Source organism: Oreochromis aureus, linkage group 14 (genome assembly GCF_013358895.1).
Source record: "Oreochromis aureus strain Israel breed Guangdong linkage group 14, ZZ_aureus, whole genome shotgun sequence".
In the NCBI taxonomy this organism is placed as follows: Eukaryota; Metazoa; Chordata; class Actinopteri; order Cichliformes; family Cichlidae; genus Oreochromis; species Oreochromis aureus.
Genome location: NC_052955.1, coordinates 26,582,667 through 26,601,144, shown reverse-complemented (window position 1 = coordinate 26,601,144; position 18,478 = coordinate 26,582,667). Strand labels below are relative to the sequence as shown.

Here is an 18,478-nt window from a genome sequence, read left to right as displayed (position 1 = left end):
CTGGAAAGTTGTTAAATTATTGATTTTTCCATGAGGTTATTGTGTATGTCCCACAGGTTGTGGTTCAAAAAGAGATCAACAGCTTCAGGACAAACACCGATGTCGTTGAAATAGTTCCAATGAGGGTTAGTAATTGGGAAATTATAGGTTTGTCTCTGAAGACACTTAACAACTGACGTATATGAGAATAATTGCCTGGCTGCATACCGACAGATCTTGAGCATTCCTCCTTGGCTGACATGCGCAACAACGTCCTATTGTTCAAGTACCGACTTGCCTCTGAGGACGCCCTATAAAGGAGATACCTGCTTGCTTAATCCGTCTTGCTTGTTGTCTCAGGAAAGTCAGCGAGTGAACTGAACAAATGCAACAACAAACACAGGGAGGGTCGTTTAATACATCTGGGAAGCAATGCTCTTAAGAAATAATTCAATAGCCTAAAGAAACATTGCAGGCATGTTATATAATCATGGGTTAAAAGAATAACACAATGTACCACAGAGTACTGAAAGTATGGGAAAAATACTGATTTGGCTACGTTTACGTGTACAGTGTCTTTCTGACTTGAAGCGAAATTGTTCTTGCTCTGACTCTTGATCAGTCCCTGCGGATAAATACACGTACACTCAGCTCCTTGAAAAATGAGGTGAAAGGTCATAGGTGCAGTTTGGAGTCTGTCAGGAGCAACAACAGAGACCTGAATCTGTTTTAAAACCTTTGGTGGCTAAACACTCGGTCTAAAATAAAGTGTAGGGTAAAAGCGATTCTACGTACAAATAGGGTAAAGGTGATGTTTCACCCTCCACCCTTAGTCTTATCTGTTCACATGCCTGCACACAACACGATTACTGGAGGCAGATCAGTTAACACTGGGGCCAGCGTCTCAGCCTCGACACGCCTGTTTCGTGTCATGGAAACGCAGAAATCCATTTTATTGAGGCAATTTGACTGGCAGTGGAACCAATGGGAGCCGTAAACAACGATGAAAGTCTCACTTTGTAATCGCTGTGATTACGGGCAGTAATTCGGTCTCTTTCATGTGAATCACAATGGATTGCTTTTTAGTTATTTTACACGTCTGCATAATGAGTTATTCCAGTTCTGTTGCTCATTACTTTTGCTGAAACAAAGCTCCTCAACGCAGGACTCTTAATGAGCTGTTCTGGCTTTATTCTCGGAGATCTGAATAATTCCTACACCCCTGATAAGTTTCTATGATGTGACAGAGAGGAGGAACTCAGGACTGTTTTTGCTTTATATGACTAAAGTTCCACATATTTCTGACCTCCAACGCCCGAAACAGGTGCCTTATTTTTTTGATTCGGTGACTCAGCTCGTGCCCTTCTTTCAGACTGAAACTGGTTTTGCGTGTCTGATACTACCTGATCTCCGTTGTGACCTTTTCATATGACTAATTGTTTTCTTGTGACAGACGAGGGAGTTTGTGGATGGTTTTTTAACTGCACTTAAAAATACTTGGAATGTGATATCAGTACTTCTACATATATTGTGTATAGTGTAACCTATTTCTTATTAGCTAGTCTTTTAATCCAGCCAAAGACACAACACGGCAGATGGCAAATTGTGTTTGGTGCCAAAAAGAAAATGAAAGGTGTGTAAAAGTCACAGTGGGGTTATTACAGGTCTAAGCGATAGAAAAAAATAATGCCCACATGATACTTCCACCTGAAATGAATAAATTTTTTATCGTCTGTGCTTTAGTGAGAAACACCTGCCTTGTGTCTGCCTGCTCCGTGAACCATATCTAGTCAACACCCTGTCAAACAAAGTGAACTGATGATTTTTAAATGCAACCAGCCTGTAAGAGGGGAGGGTAATATCACCAACGAGCTACCTGCAGCCTGCATCCACCCACACGCACAGCTGATGCGCGCTAAAATATTGCTTCTGGGTTTCCTCTCGTGTTAAAAGGATGCACTGATAATATCTTATTTGCAGGAAGGCTTTGATACATGATCGTTTGTCAGAGATCTATGCGTTTTTCTGAGTAGAGAGTGGCTGTAGCTCAGCAGGTAGAGCAGGTCATCTACTAATTGGAGGGCTGGTAGTTCAGGTCCTTGCTGCTCCAGTCTGCAGTCTGGGCAAAATATTGAACACCAGGTTGCTTTCTGATAGATGAATGTGTGTGAATGTTGGAGTGGAAGCACTTAAGCATAGAAAAAATGCTTGCGTCAATGAGGCATGTTGTATAAAGATCTCTGAGTGCTCCAGAAGAGTAGAAAAGCGCTATATAAGAAGCAGTCCATTTACCAGATGATGTAACTGGGAGAGGCTGAATGGGGCAACTAATGACCCAAGGTGCTGAGGGAAACCCCATGCTGCTGTGACCTATCACAAGGTTTCCTTCCCTGCTGAAGCATGAAGGAAATTTCTCTCGTCTTTTGAACCATCTTTCAATGGGGATCAAGATTGTTCTGCATGCTAATTGTGTTACGTTAACTTGCATTATCCTCTCACGTTGAGCTACAAAACACAATGACATCCCTCGCTTTGTGATCTAACCAGTCAGGCTACCTGTAAATGTCTTCCTTGCTCTCTCTTTCTGTCTGGCAGCTGTATGTAACCCAAAATAGCACAGCTATGGCAAGCACGTTATTTAAAGTGGACCAAGCTCCTAAAATACCATCTAGCTTTAATGTTTTTATGCGTGTGCATCTTGTGCTTACATTCCTCTACGCATGCAAGTCTATCACCATGAACGTATTACCTTTCTTACGTAAGTGAGCTGTAGGCTCTCCACGGGATAACAAAAGACTTCATTTATGCGTGCATGGTGGCTCAATCTGCCTCAGATCTGGTCAACACGGACTCAGTGAAATGGCAGGTGGTTGCCATGCTAATGCGTCCATGTGTTTCTCCCACATCGTTGTGTCTATTCTCTCATTGCTGATCATGACGGTGTACAATACATGATATCTTCTCCTGAGACATTTGAGGCTTCTAACCATACATTAACCTTTCTCAGTGTCATATCCAATCTGTCTCAGCGGACCCCTAAAGGTGAGAATGACCTACTCGCACACAGGTTCAAAGCATCAGGCTATCAGGGCTCTCTGCTGCTATGGCAACATAACAGGAATGTATGTGTGTGTGTTTGTATGAGGGCGCTCTGGTGGTCTCTTTGATGATCGATTCCAAGAGTTCGGCATTAGTGTACGTTTGAGGTTCAAGGAGAGAGAGAGAGGGGCTAGAGAAGACAAGAAGAAAGAAGGAGGACGTGAGCTGTTCAGGGAGGAGCAGAGGAGAGGTTGAGGGTCAGCCAAACAAAAGGCCCTTTGGCTCGGGTTCTCCGGGTCAAGGCTTAAGGGCAGGAAGTAGCGGAACAATATCCGGCACTTCAGGTTAGGACCTCCCAGCCCCACCGGTCTGAAGTATTTCTCCCTCAAACAGATGCACACATGCACACACACACAGGTCACCTAGTGTGCTTTCACAATGTGTGTTGATCAAAGGCAAGCTCTGGCTCCTGGGGATGGAGCTGGAGGGTCGGGGAGCAGTGCAGGAGATTAGCCCAGGAGGGAGTACCGTGTGTGTGTGGTAATGTGTGGGTCAGAAGGTCTTGGGTTATTTCCCAAAAAAACAGCGTGCCATTCATCAAAGTCTAGAGTGGTGGGCGGCTTTTATGATTACACATTAGGAAGAACACTCAAGTAAGGAAGGAAGGAACATTTTTTTCTTTGGCAGTTACAGAATGGTTTAGTTATAGATACACAATGTCAGAAAGCAATGTGACTGCCGTAAAAATACAGCGATCAGTCACACATTCAATTTTACTTAGCCCTCTATGGGTGAATTTTATTTTTTGGGAGAAAAAAAACATTTTCACCTACTTTTTGGGGACTAATCGATAAATTAGTCCCCCACCCACCCCCACTCAGCAGGAATTGGTTCACTTCCTCAGGGCAACAATGTCCTATAAGGGTACCAAAATGTCACGGTTTTCTGTGTATACAGGAGAAAAAAAGCTGTTTATCTTTTTTTTTCTTTCAACAAGTATCAAGTTAATTTTCATACAAATACAATCAGTCAAATAACTGTGTGTGTTTGTGCTCATGGGTTAGCCTGTAGGTCCAATCACACGTGTTTCTGTGTATCTGAATGGATCTGACAATGACCGTTGACTCTGTGGAACTTCATACGTCACACTTGGATATCACATTTCTGTCATCTGACTTTTGCAGTAACGTTGCATCTTGGTACCTTACATCTCCCTTCACAAAGCTCTCCCCAAACTAATAGCGCACACACACGTGTACACACATCATAATTTGCATGCACACACTAGTTCCTACCTTCACATATCATACGTGGCCCTTAACTAACCCCGGATCTGCAACTGTCCAATGACATGTCTTCCTCCCATAAAACCTTTTGTTCCCATTTCCTGTAAGTGAAGTGCAAGTTCCTATTAGTGCATGCTTTGATTGGTTATACATCCCACCAGTCAACGCTCTCAAAATGAGACCTCAATCTCTGCCCCAACACACTTGATTTAAATGATCAGCTGGGTATAGCAAAAACCCAAAAGCCTAAAACAATCAGTCTGAAGGACCAGAGTTTAGAGGCATTGGTTAACCATTATTCCCCTTAGAAAAGTTGCCCAAATGCATAGAAAACAACCAACCAACCCTTCTGCAGATATGCATATACATGCAAACAGATTTTTTTTTTTTAAGCACTAGCTAGCACTGTGTCCCATGCGGATTTGGTTCTTGAAAGGATTGCTCCACCCCCAGGTTAAAGGTCAAACCCTATTTTACTCCTCATTTGACTGAAAACTGAGGTGTCTTGTGTTATTAAATAAATACATTTATAAATTTAAAAAATAAGAGAAAGTGTAATGACAACGAATGTGGTTTGTTGCCTGAGGCCAACACCTTGCCGAGTCCACGTCAAAGTCAAAGTCAAAGTCAGTTTTATTTGTCAATTTCTTCAGATGTACTTGCCATACAAAGGAATTGAAATTACGTTTCACACTGTCCCATGCGTAGACAGAGACAACAATAAAGTGCAGATGCACAACATTTAGGTACATACAGGATGTGACAAGACAGGACCTACACATAACATATAATAAAGTGTTCCACAGTGCGCCCTGGAAAGTAGTGTACTTGTCTACTTGACGTAGTCCCAGGTTGTGGTTGGTAAGTGTTTTTGTTTTAATGCAGCATAAGACTGTAGCAGCAGTAATAGTAATATAAATAATATAAATAGTGCTAAAGAAAATACTAAAAATATATAGCAGCAGGTGTGTGCAATTGTAATTGTAATGCACATATTGTTATAAAGCTGAGCTTTATTGAATGTTTCGGTCTTTGGCTTGCTGGTCAAAGTGCCAACGTATCACGAAAGGACTGGCACGGAAAGTGAGTCATTACAATTATAACTATTTTCAGTAAACACAGGTGGCAAGTGATAAATGCCATTCACCCTCAACTGTTGGACTTCTTAGTGTTTCATTAATGGAAGTCGGCAAGAAGAGAAAGATTAAAAAAAATGACAGAAATTCCAGCAGCTGACTCAAAGATAACTCACATACACCACATGGGGATATATCTTCAGTCTCATTGGCACAGGTATACAAGACCAAACACCTCACCTTGCAGTCTGCCTTTACAAACATTTGTGAAAGGATGGGTCGCTCTAAGAGCTCACTGAATTTGAGGGTGGTGCTGTTTGCCAGTTCATTCAATTTCTCCCTTCCTAGATATTTCTTGATCAACTGTAAGTGAGTGCTGAGGCACATATAGTGCCAACATTCTGCTGACTCTGTAACTGCAGAGTTTCAAAGCTCCTCTGGCATTAACATCAGCTCATAAACTGTATGCTGGGAGCTTCACTGCATGGGTTTCCATGGCTGATAAGCTGTAGGTAACCCAGTACTTTTGTCCATACAGTTTTCTTTTATCTCCGACATTTCCACCAGGTGGTTTACATTGCATTTCAGCATCCACTTTGTTTCACAGGTTTTGTTTCACCATTCATGACAATGTCACCTAACAATGTATATAATACACAATGTATATGTATCTTATAGATACAAAACTCAATTTTGTGTCAGTAAATGACGATTCCCATTTGCTTGCTCACTATTTGGTGAAACACAGTGTCTGTTGTAATGACTGAATGAGCTCACTCATAATCTCCAGACCCTGATAATACAAACAACGTGATTGTGGCATTATCAGGGTTATTTTTGGGTCAGACTTGGAGCGGCTACTCCAGAGCCAGAGAAAACAATTACTGTTTGACTGTGAAGAAAATTATTCTCCTCTGAAATTTCCTTAAATGATTAAAGGCATGTAAAATACAGTGTAGGGTAGTAGCTCCACAGTGTAGCAGTTTACACCTTCACCCAACAAGCAAAAACATCCCCAGCTTGATCCCAGGAGGGGACACAAATCCCTTAGGTGTTGCATCAGGAATAGCATGTGGTGTAAAAGAAATCTGCCAAAATAAACATGTGCAGTTACTGGCTGTGGTGACACACTGTGAATAGAGAAGCAGCTGAAATAGCTTATCAAAAATCTGTTGTGGGGACACGCTAATCATGATGGATTCTGTTTCTGAAAATGTGTCTATTTACAGGAAACAAGTAAAGCGAAACTGTGTTCATAGTGGTGCCTCACCCATCAATTCATTTCAATTCAGTTTTATTTATATAGCGCCAATTCACAACAACAGTCACCCCAAGCCATTTTATATTGTAAAATAAACACCCTACAAAATTACAGAGAAACCAAAAACAATCAGATAACCAACTATGAGCAAGCACTTGGCAATGATGGGAAGGAAAAACTCCCTTTTAACAGGAAGACACCTCTGGCAGGGGAGGGGCAGCAATCTGCCACCACCGGTTTGTTATGATGGGAGGAAGACGTGATAAAAGACACACACTCACACATACGGCGCTGAAAAACTAGTTGATGCATTTTTTACTTCTAGGCTGGATTATTGTAATTCACTATTATCAGGATGTCTTAAAAACACCCCAAAAAGCCTTCAGGTGATTCAAAATACTGCAGCAAGATCAATGACAAGGACTAGAAAAAATCAATATATTTCTCCCATACTGACTTCTCTTCATCGGCTCCCTGTTAAATCCAGAATCAAATTTAAATTCCTGCTAATCACATACAAGGCCTTGAATAATCAGGCCGCATCTTATCTTAACGACCTGATAGTACCATATCACCCCATTAGAGCACTTTGCTCTTGGACTGCAGGTTTACCTGTAGTTCCTAGAGCATTTTAAAGTAGAATGGGAGGCAGAGCTGTCAGCCTGTAGGCCTCTGTTCTGTTGACCCAGCTTCCAGTTTGAATTTGGGAGACAGACACTATCTCTACTTTTAAGATTAGGCTTAAAACTTTCCTTTTTATAAAGCGTAGACTTAGTTTTGGATCTGGTGACTCTGAATCCTCCCTTAGTTAGGCTGCAATAGGCCTAGGCTGCTGGGTGTTTCTTCTTCACTCACCTTTTTCACTCACTATGTGCTTATACACCTCTCTGCATTCAATTATTAGTTGTTATCAATCTCTGTCTCTCTTCCCCTGTGTGTCTTCGTTCTGTCTTCTTCCCATCACCCCAGCTGGTTGCAGCATATGGCCGCCCTCCCTGAGCCTGGTTCTGCCGGAGGTTTCTTCCTGTTAAAAGGGAGTTTTTTCTCCCTCTGTCACCAAAGCACGTTTTCAAAGGGGGGTCATACAATTGTTGGGTTTCTCTGTTTTTTTTTTTAAGTTAATCTAAGTAGTCTTTGCAGCCAGTGTGTACAAGGATGCCTAGCTTTTGCTTCCTTACATGCAAGAGGATAAAAAAAAGTATATAGATCCATACTGTCACAAGCACCATGATGCATTCAAAATTAAGACATCCACTAATATTCTGTTTATTTCTCTATATGGAAACTTTAAATAGCTTGAAGGCAACTACAACAAAGTATCTTATATATGGCGACCCATTTGACTTGGATTAAAAAGCGAAGCTACTTTGGTATCTGCACTTGGTATGCAGGGACAACGAGCCTGTTTTATGACAGATAAACAGCAGTCCTCAGTCAGCGTCAGACACACAGAATATTTTCCAATTTAATTTAATCACGTAAAGCCTCTCTAGTCGAGCCATCGCTGTTTCTGCAAGACTTGTTGTCGTCATGTTCTTTCCCGTGTAGGTGACATTTGGAAGTGCTGGGAAGCTCAAGTTACCATGACATATTTTAGTCAGGTCATGGCTGTTTTTGTGGCGGTTGTTGTTGCAGGGGATACTTAAACTAGTGGTAAGGAGTCTGGGCAGGTCTGACGTTTATTTTGTTTGCTTCATCATCTCAGATTTGAGCAGAAGTGACACTCCAGAGAATACCGCCTTACACGCTTCGCTGGAGAGAGAGGGAGCAGGCACCGAGGAGAGAAAGGTGAGGTAAGGAGGGGGGAATTTGGAAGGAACCGAAACAAGACAAAGATGAGGGATGACTTTCTAGATCTGTGCCGTCTAGGTGGATTTGTTGTGATCACATCGGGGTACAGAAAAGAAAAAGCAAGGGGAGAAAGAGTGACAGAGACGGAAGCACGAGACAGCCGGAGAGAAAGCCAAAGAAAAAACGTCTTCCTGACTCACAGACAAAGCAGTGTGGTCTGCAGCAGTGAGATAACAGAGAGAGAGAAAGAGAGAGGTAGAGGAGAGGAAGGCAAGGCCGAGCAGGTGGACATGAGCCAACATGTCGCTTGGGGCACAAACTGTGGCTTCGGAGAGGAGAAGTGAGGAGAGGAGGAATTTTAATGACCCAGAAACCAGCCCAGCAGGTCTGGAGGGGTTGAATGCCACAGATAGTTCCCTTGTCTTCCTCCTCTACTTCTCCCTCGCACAGGAGAGAAGGACCCCTGCCTCTTCTTAAGTTAAATATCAGACACATTATTTGCAGTAACAGCATGTTTTTCGGAACATGCGGTTACCCTTTATGATGGTGTTTGTCTTTCTTGTGGCTCTGCATGTTTTGAAACCCAGAGATGGGTAATGATTACTCTGAGTTTCTGTTTACGAGAGCTCGTGTTACCTTTCCCTTTTCACAGTTCAGTAAATATCCCAAGCTTACCTTTAACCCTGTGTGTGATGTGTGAGTCACACCATGGCAGAATGGTGTGACTCCCGTTTTCCTTTCTCTGCTAGACCCCACCTTCAGTTTCACAAGCCGAAGCCTCTGGACGCCGTCTCCCTCTAATCAGTCCCTGGGCCTGCTGTAGTGTTACTGGCTCTTGTGCACGTGACTCTTTCAGCGTGGGGTGGAGGGAAGTTTTGCTTTTCATTCTCTGCCTCTGCTTTCGTCCTAAGCTTAGCTGTAGCTTGTTTTGTATATTACTCACTGCCATACCACTTGAGTTGCGAATATCGAATGATATCTGATCACCTTCGAGGCAGAATTATTAAAATTTATCACTTTATTTACTCGATTCTCATATGCTTGTGCACGACTTCTTCCCTTTATTAAACCTTCCCCCATATATTATCGTTACCAGCTCACAGGATCGCAATCAGCATTTGATTTTTCTACTTCCCTTAAATGTGATCATCGCCTGCACAGCCTCATCTGCAGACTGGGTCAAACGCAGCTTAAAATAACAGCTTTGGACATTAATACCAACCTCTCTCTGAATCTGTCCTGATGTCTGCCTCACTGTCAGCAGTCTCCGCCATGCCTGTGCCTGAAACACTGCTGCACCTGTTAAACAAGGACTCTGTCAGATCAAGCAGTGCCATTTTTCTGACACAGTGACCGCCTGGCGCCACCCCTGGCATATAGAATTCAACCACCGAAACCCGAGGCTTCAGACAACAGTCAGAAAACGAGAACATACACATCAAATTCTGTTTAGGAAGTGGCTACAACTGCTTTTCTTGCATCTTTTTCAACACTATATATGGTCGTAGTTGGCTTAACTGCGGTATTCGCCTCATTCTACTTGTAGTAGTAACCACTAACTGTAAAATGAATATATTTGCTTATCTATATGACATGAAATCAGTTAAAAAAGAGGAAGCTTTTGGCTTTTTTTTCTCCCTCAGACATGTTTATGATGTTCCTCAGAGTCTCAATGTTTATTTATGTGATTGCTAGACTCAGGGTTTCGGTATTAATCATTTGGTCCATCTGTCTATCCCTGCGTTCCCGGGAAATGTTGTTCCCGAAAAAGAAATGAAAAGACTACTGGCCAGACTGCCAAGAAATATAGCACAAACACCCCAAAGAGTCATTCCCAGTGATTTTCCTGACCTACTAATCTTCCTGCTCATGGTCTCATCTAAGAAATCTTCTACTTTGGACTCTTTTGGATAATGCCATAACATCGGCTTTTCACAACAATCTATGATTAAATTACAGTGAACATGACTGGACACATTTGAGCTCCCAAGGTGGATCTATAAATCGATCCAAAGATCCTATTGCGCATTCGTGTATGATGATATCATTATATAAGATGGGATAAGCAATGCAGGCTCTGAAATTGGAGCTTTTTTTTTTTTTAGCATCCTTGGTCTTTGTTCTACAACATCCCATTTAAATGCCCACTCACTGCCCAGTTACAGAGATTTAAAAAAAAAAAAAAAAAGGATTTCTTTTCTCAGTTCTAACCTTTCTCCTGTTTCCTCACTCTCTTACTAATCTGCACTCCTACCTTCTGCTTTTACTGTCATATTAAGTTTCCTTTTCCTCCTCCCTCACCGGCTCTCCATTACCCCAATGACAGCTACACAAAGACATCAGAGGAATAAAAAGAGAAGCAGTGGGGGGAAAAACACATGAATAAGAGAGGTAGATAGCTCTCAGCTTGTGTTAAAATTCACCGGAGGAGTGGTGGAGGATGATAGAGGAATGACACTCCACCATTTCCTGACTGGAAAAACAGTTTGGCAGAATGGTCAGTTAGACGCTCACACACTGATGCACAGATACAGCAGTGTTGACAGGAAAACAGCTTGTTGCCAGGACGGAGTATTCGGTTATTGCTTCCCCTCTGTCTCCGAGCGAGCTACACAGCGCGCACACACACACACACACACACACACACAAACACGCACGCGCTTTGTTCTGTACATTGTGCTGTGTGTTCCAGCTTGCACGTTAACCACAGTTAACAGTTATGCAACAAGTACCAGCAATAAGTGTAAGAGATGAGCTGCGGGTAATTGAGTAAAAGGTAAAAGGTTGGTGTGTGTCGTACGTGCGTGTGTGTACATGTTTGGGTTGTTTTTTTGGGGGGGGTGGGTGGGTGCTTTTTTTTAAGGGAGCACTATAATTGAAAGTCCACTGGTGGATGTGGGTGTTCGCTGGAGGACAACTGAGTCATACAGGGCCTGAACTTTATCCCCTGTTCATTTTACACAGGAAGCATGTGTGCAGCAGTTGCCTTTGTTTTGCGGCAGGTTTTGAAACTGAATCAATCACCTCATTTCCTGGCAAGAGGGCAGTGTGGCACGAGAGGAGTAGTGAGAGGATGAGTTGAAAAGTACACAGGAAAAACACAGAAACAATCTTTTTGTGTCAAAAAGTCCAGGAAGTGTTTGCAACAGGTGGTGTAATGAACAACAAGTTGTCCTCTGTCCACAGTTCATGACTTTCTGAGGATAAGCACACTCCCTGCTGAAGTGTCCTTGAGCAACAGGCTCAATCCCTAGCAGGTCTCTAGAGGAGGTGCTCTGTGTCTAACCCTTTCCTTTAAAGGAAGCAGACCTTGTAACAGTCTCTTCACGGGAAGTCACTAACTACCAAATCCACTTTGTGAATAATATGACAAAACTAATTTGTCTCCTAATAGAAAAAAACAATAATAAAATATGAAGACTTTAGCTCCACCTCCTGGACTGCTGTTTTCATACACACACTGCATGCCAGGGCAGGAAGAAGGAAAATGAAAAAAAAAACCTGATTTAGGTGACTCAGTTACTGTTAAGGAATCAGCTTTTAAAAATGCTTTACAAATGTTTAGCTGAAACGTGGCTACGAGGCCGTTCAGTCCTCCCAGCCTGAAGGCCTCAGGGGTTGGCCCCATCTTCTACTTTTTTCTCACACTGCCTGTTCAAAGTTTTCTGTGAAAGGTAGAGACAAAATGGGAGTGCATTTTCAGTCCAGATTTAAGGTAGCACATATTTAAGGAGCAAAATCAAGGTCTGTGTGAGAACTAAAGCCAACATGGTGGAACAGGCCATAGACACAGGTTCTTCTGTTTTAAACATCAATCTTTATACTGAAAAAGCAAAGAGGGCTCAAGAAAGTTGTCTTTTTAGTGAGATTATGACTCGATCTCTGTGTGAACAATGTCTGTCGTAACAGGAAATCAGAGGTTGGAATCTGTGCAAGCTGTTAACATTTTAAAAATGGACTAGATGGATTTTGCACATTGCTGTAATACAATTCTTCCTAGTCAGTTATCATCAGTCAAATGTTACCTGTTCACAGTTGAAATTATAGATATTCATAATGATATTCTGTCTGGAACAAATCCCATTTCCTATAACATTCATGTGCATGGGGTTTCTCATTACAGATATCTCACACTCATTTGCTGCAGCAGACTAAACACGAGCATAACATTACACAGATGGCTCTTCTAATGTCTGATCTAAGAACATTATCCCATATCTGACACTGTCAAGATCAATACTACATATGCGTGTTTATGCATTTACAGGACATGACTTTATTAGATTTATTTTACATGTAAAATGTCCAAATACCAGACAAAAATAATATGAATGTTCAGACTTTTGTATCTAAACCCAGCTTTGCCGACAACAGTGCACATATCTGGGCAGGTATTGTGATGGCCTCTTTAATTCTCTTTGTTCACATACAGACATGTACACATGTGCAGATGAAATGAAAGCAGTTTTGGAAAAAATGCCTATTCACTTTCTTTACATGAGTATGATAAAATCAAGGCAAGCTGATTTCTTATGCAATTCCCATTGAGTTTACATGTAATGAAATGTACTATATAAACAAATGTCCAATTACAGTTTCTATAAAGAATATCCTCCCATGATTAGAAGAAAGATTCATTTAAATTACCTGGTTGATAAAATAATTTTCTGTTGGATCACCAATGGGAATACTTCATACAGCTGGAAAATCCCAGTGGACATCAAGAACTGGTGGTATTTTGGTTTAATCAGCAGCCAGCTGGAAAAGCAAAACTTTAAAGAAATCAAAACAAAAACGAGACACGACAACAAAATCAGCATATACAAAATTTCTACCAGGCAGTGTAAATATATATGGCAGAGCCTGACAGATACAGAGTTTTTAAGACCAGTACAGATTACTGTATGTATTACAAACATGCTGCTAACAGATATGTTGCAGAGCAGGTTTAAGGGTGTTTCTCCCATTTTATCAGCTGCTATAAATGCCAATGCAAACAGCTAACATCGGCCAATAACTGGTAGGGCTCTAGTATGTAAGTTAACCTTGGTGTACTGTGTTACTGTTGTTGCCAGTCACTGCTATACTTCATTAAAAATTCAGATGACAAGGTCCAGATCCTTTCATAACTCCAGGGAGTTTACAATGGACATTGTAGCTTCTGCCTGTATATCACCAGATGCTACCCAACGGATGAACATCTCACCTGAAAGATGCTTTGTATTGGCGCTGGCGGACTTTGACCACTACAACACGAGGACCATCTTTCTGAGTTGAGGAGAACGGGTTGTGGCCTACAGAAGCTTCACTTTCCTGAGGGTAATGGACAATTTCTCATTATTCCATCAACTCATGGAGAGTCATCAAGAAAGAACAAAAGGGCCTGTACTTTCTAAGAACACTTGAGAAAGCTCAGAAATGTCTTTTTGCAGATATTGAAAATTGCTCAGCTGCCCCACATGAGATCTACTGAAAGAATGCTTGAGAGGGTTAAGGACATTTCCTCATCCGTCATGTAAAACAGCAACCTTTGAATGCAAATAGGAATTAATGTGTTTATTACTGTTTCAAAAAGTTTACGTTTAAACACACTAATAAGTGCATTTTCTTCCCTTTTTGCACTAACAGGGTAGATGTTTACCATTACTCCCATACCTTGGCTCCAACTTCAGACAAGAGAAGGGGATTACAGTAAATGAAAACTGTCTTAACATCAGTGAGGGGAAAAAAGGACAAATTAGAAATAAAGTACCCAAAAGTTTTGGCTGTTGAAGTAAAAGGATGACACATCACTGGAAAGATAAACACAGCGCACAGTGGGATAGAAAAAAAAAACACTGAGGAGACTAATAGAAACCAGAGAAAGATAGGGAGGAAGACAAAGAAAGTATTAAACAGTCAGACAGATAGAGGGGAGCAAACATTAGAGAGCAAAACTAAAACACAGATAGTGGTGGGAAGGCAAGAAGCAAAGGGGAGGAGGTGGTAATATGGAAAATGTGCTCCTTACTACTGTCTTTGTGCAATGGTTAAGTCATAGAGCTTGTATGATTCACTAGAGGAGTGCTGACCCATCTGGAACACAGATGCACGTATACTGCATATGTGTGTGCGTGTGGAAGAAAAAACCGCCACATGCAAAAAGTTTTAAGCTTTCTTGAGAAAAAGGATTTATCTCAGACAACCATCTCACACCAGTCATCTACAGTAAATACACTGGATCAGTTCACAGGAAACCAACCTGACTAATATTTAAAGGCCTGACAGGAAATATAAAGTATTATTATATGTATTCTAATATTCACGAACCAGCATTTGTGTTGTAAACTGAGAGATGACAAAACCGCACACGGTTACTTGATTTGTTCACTGGGCTTTCTCTGTTTGCACAGTATTGATATGCCTGAAGTTCCTAATAATTTTCAAGAACAAATTTCTTGCTAATGGCTATCGCTTTTGTCGGATGAAATTCAAACACTGCGTGTTACAGCAGCTGGGTAAAGAATAAAAATACTATAATCAATAATAAAAGCAACAATGTAAAAGTAAAGGTACGAGAGGCCATTACAAGAGACTTATATAATGTGAGACAATGGAGAAATAAATTGTAAACGCAACAGTGATAAAAACAAAGAAAATGATGTCAAGTTAAGCTAGCTGAGCTAAAACATTAGCTAAAAATAACAGCGGTTGGCCTGCTCCAAATTTCTGACTCAGGCGACTGTTGTGTCATCTGAGTGTCTTAGCAATTTACATGATAGCTACTTACATAATATCGAGTTTAAAGGCTGTGACTACAGCTGGATATTTTAAGAGAGATGGTCACACATGCTGCCACTTAGCATTACCCATCCATTTGCTAGCGCTTGTGTAATTGCAATACTACCCCAGACTAATCCTGTTTACCTGCTCAGCATGCTATCTTTGACAAGAAAGGCACATTTTATCCATGCTTTATTACTGTAATTTAAAGTAGCATGTTCATACACAGCAGGGATGTCAGACATAAGGTCTGGGGCCCAGAATTGGCCTGGCAAAGACTCCGGTCCGGCCCACGGGAAGGCTTTGGAAAATGTATAGGAAGGCATAGATTTTGAGCTTTAAAACATATTTTCATACATTTTAAAGCTTTTCCTACTGATCAAGACCTCCCCCATTCCCATCAAACTAGTTAAGTAATAGATAAACAATTAATAACAGAACAGTTCCTGTTTTTCAATATCTAATATAGAAATTTCTAGTTTTTATAGTGGGTTCACAGTGTCAAAAAGAAAGATTAAAAAAAACCCTTTTTCTGTGAATTAATCAAAACTATGTTTTATACACACACTCTGGTCAATCTGGGTGATCGGCTGCCAGATCCATTTCTGTAAACGTATGCTTTTTTGATATAGAAAATATTGTTAATATTGCACTTCTTACTAAGACATCTCACTAATCATTGCTGTTGCCACTAGTCGGTATCAGACTTGCTAGTCATCTAATCTAATTGTTAAAATTTTATTTGATGCCCAATGCTGGTAAACTATTGTGTTCTAAATGTTATGCAGCCATCTGCCACCAGATGGCGCATCATTGTTGAGAAACGTTATAAATTTGTTAATCTTGGTCTGATCGTTATGTTAACACTATGAGAACGAGTTAGCAATACAAGTGGCGGAAATTAGGTTTCTCTGAAAGGGTGATGGACTCTCCTTTAGCGATAGGGTGAGGAGTTCAGTCATGTGGGAAAAGAGACAGCTAAGGCTCCTTGGTAAAATGTTCTGGCCGGCCAGACTGGAGAGATTACATCTATCGGCTGGCCTGGAAAAGACTTGATGTTTCCCAGGAAAAGCTAGAGGAGGTGGTGAGAGGGAGGTTTGGGCTTCCTTGCTGCTGTCCCTGCCTGACCTGACTTCAGATTAATGGAAAAAATAGCTGGATGATTTATTGTTTTGTTATTTTAGATTTTAACTTTTATTAAAGTGTTTGTCATGAAATTTCAAACAGCGTGGATCATTTATAATGATGTGTTTAGTCACATTTTTTTACACAGTCAATCGACTAAAACATTAGTCGTCAGGAACATCCATAGTTTAGATACATAATAAAAAATTGGGTGGTCCACAATTTAAAATGAACTGAAAATTTGGCATCCCTGATATAAAGCATTAAAGTTGGACATAGCTTCCATGTGTGAAACATGAAACCAACATGGCTACCAAAAACACTTATGATCATATGAAAAAATGTCCCTCTGGTTTTAGCTCTGTAAACACTTGTCCTATGAGTTGTTCCTTTCAGTTCATACTAAATGAAACAGTAATATGTTTTTTGTAAATTTTGCTGATTGGTGAGCCAAGGAACGTGTGGTTTCACATTCAGTTCTGCCACTAGCCTCCCACGTTCGTTTGAAAACATCAAGACGGTGAAAACATTCATCTGGACCAGATTATTATATCATTTATTATATTATAGGTTTTCATTTTATGTTTCGTTTTTATTTTAATTTTCAGTTTTATTTTTAATTCAGTTTAGTTAGAAATGAAACATCTGAAAATGTTTAGTTTTAGTTTAATTTTTATTAGTTGCAGACTTATTTTTAGTCTTTGTAAATATTATTGTATGGAGGGCAAATGTCAGATTGAGGAAAATCAAGTATAAAAACCGAGATATTTTTGAAAGCAGTTGACAGAGGCAATCTGTAATAAAATTCTGACCACACTAGCAAATACTAAGTATTTATATACAAATTTAGTACAGAAATATATAAATTATAATAACATATTCCATGTTAACAAAATTGTTTCAGTGAGTTTTGATTAATTCATTTAATTCTTAAGGTTTGTATTTTTACTTTAGTTACTGAAATGCTTTTCCACATCTAGTTTTTAGTTTAGTTTTAGCTAATAATAACCTTGATCTGGAGGCTTCCACATGGGACAAAGGAGTGACTAAGAGTATCAGTTTGTTAACATCTCAAAATACAACAGCTAATTATAGCGTTACTCATGTTAGCCTAATAAGTGATGCCTTGCCATCCAGTGGTTGTATGTAGTCATGTTCTGGGTATTTTTAGCATAATTTGTAGACCCACAAAATAATGTGTTTGCTCTCTTGGTCTTGATAGCCATACAAGCAAACAATGCAACTTGCTCTAGAACAGATTGTTTACAGTTTCTACCTAACCTATTCGCTCCAGTGTTTTATTTTGATTAGAAAAATAAAATAGAAACTGTAGCTGTCACTGCTGCCCAATGCTGTTGCGTTAACACGAGCAATAATCCGAGGCTAGACAGCTATGTCAAGCCTACGACAGACAATTTCTCGGGATAGATTTGGCTAATGACCAATTATCAAAAAATATACCTTCACATATGCACACTCTGGAACATGATACTGTCACATCATAGTGCCTAAACCTATCCACACAGACCCTTATGGTAAAACAACCCATTGTTTTCCTGACAATGGTTCCCAGTGCATGTCAGCAAGGCTCCCTACTTTTCTAATATCAGACTCTGGTGTCTGTCCTTCACACCAGCAGCTTCATGGCCTCCTGCTTAGCGTGCCTTTGTCTGCATGCATGCATGAATGCATGTGTGTGTGTGTATTTGTGTGTGCTCGGAGGCTCCCTGACTGCCAGCTGTATTATCAACATGCCCAGGGAGAGCCATTGCGTCACAGAATGGAGAAAACAAAGAGGAGCTGTGACCGACCTCTTTCCACGCTAACAGTCCCGTGTTAACACGAGCCGTGCAAACATGTCTGTTAATGTGTGCGAAAGAGGGAGAGATGGGGCGGACTGGATTCAGTGGAGGAGGAGGAGGACAGAGGTGACTTGGAGGGATTTCAGATTTCATTAGCACTGCGGTTCACACATGTAAACACACACAAGTCCTCACACAACATTCACCTCTTCCACTCCTCACTGAGCATCTAATTCACTAGCTTGTTTATACGCTCTTCCTACACATTCACATGCACAGCACTTTTCCTCACGAGACCTGGGCGCTGCCTCAAGTAGTCGCACACAAATACTCACGCATTTGTACGATCCTGTGCAA

General features: G+C 40.8%; 1 long non-coding RNA gene across 1 annotated transcript; it reads left to right on the top strand.

Moving 5' to 3' along the window:
* Nucleotides 1-8,076: 8,076 nt before the first annotated feature.
* LOC120443622 lies at nucleotides 8,077-13,740 on the top strand. The gene is made up of 3 exons (XR_005615541.1): nucleotides 8,077-8,185; nucleotides 8,347-8,434; nucleotides 13,612-13,740. It is a non-coding gene; the product is annotated as an uncharacterized LOC120443622 (long non-coding RNA).
* Nucleotides 13,741-18,478: the final 4,738 nt, after the last annotated feature.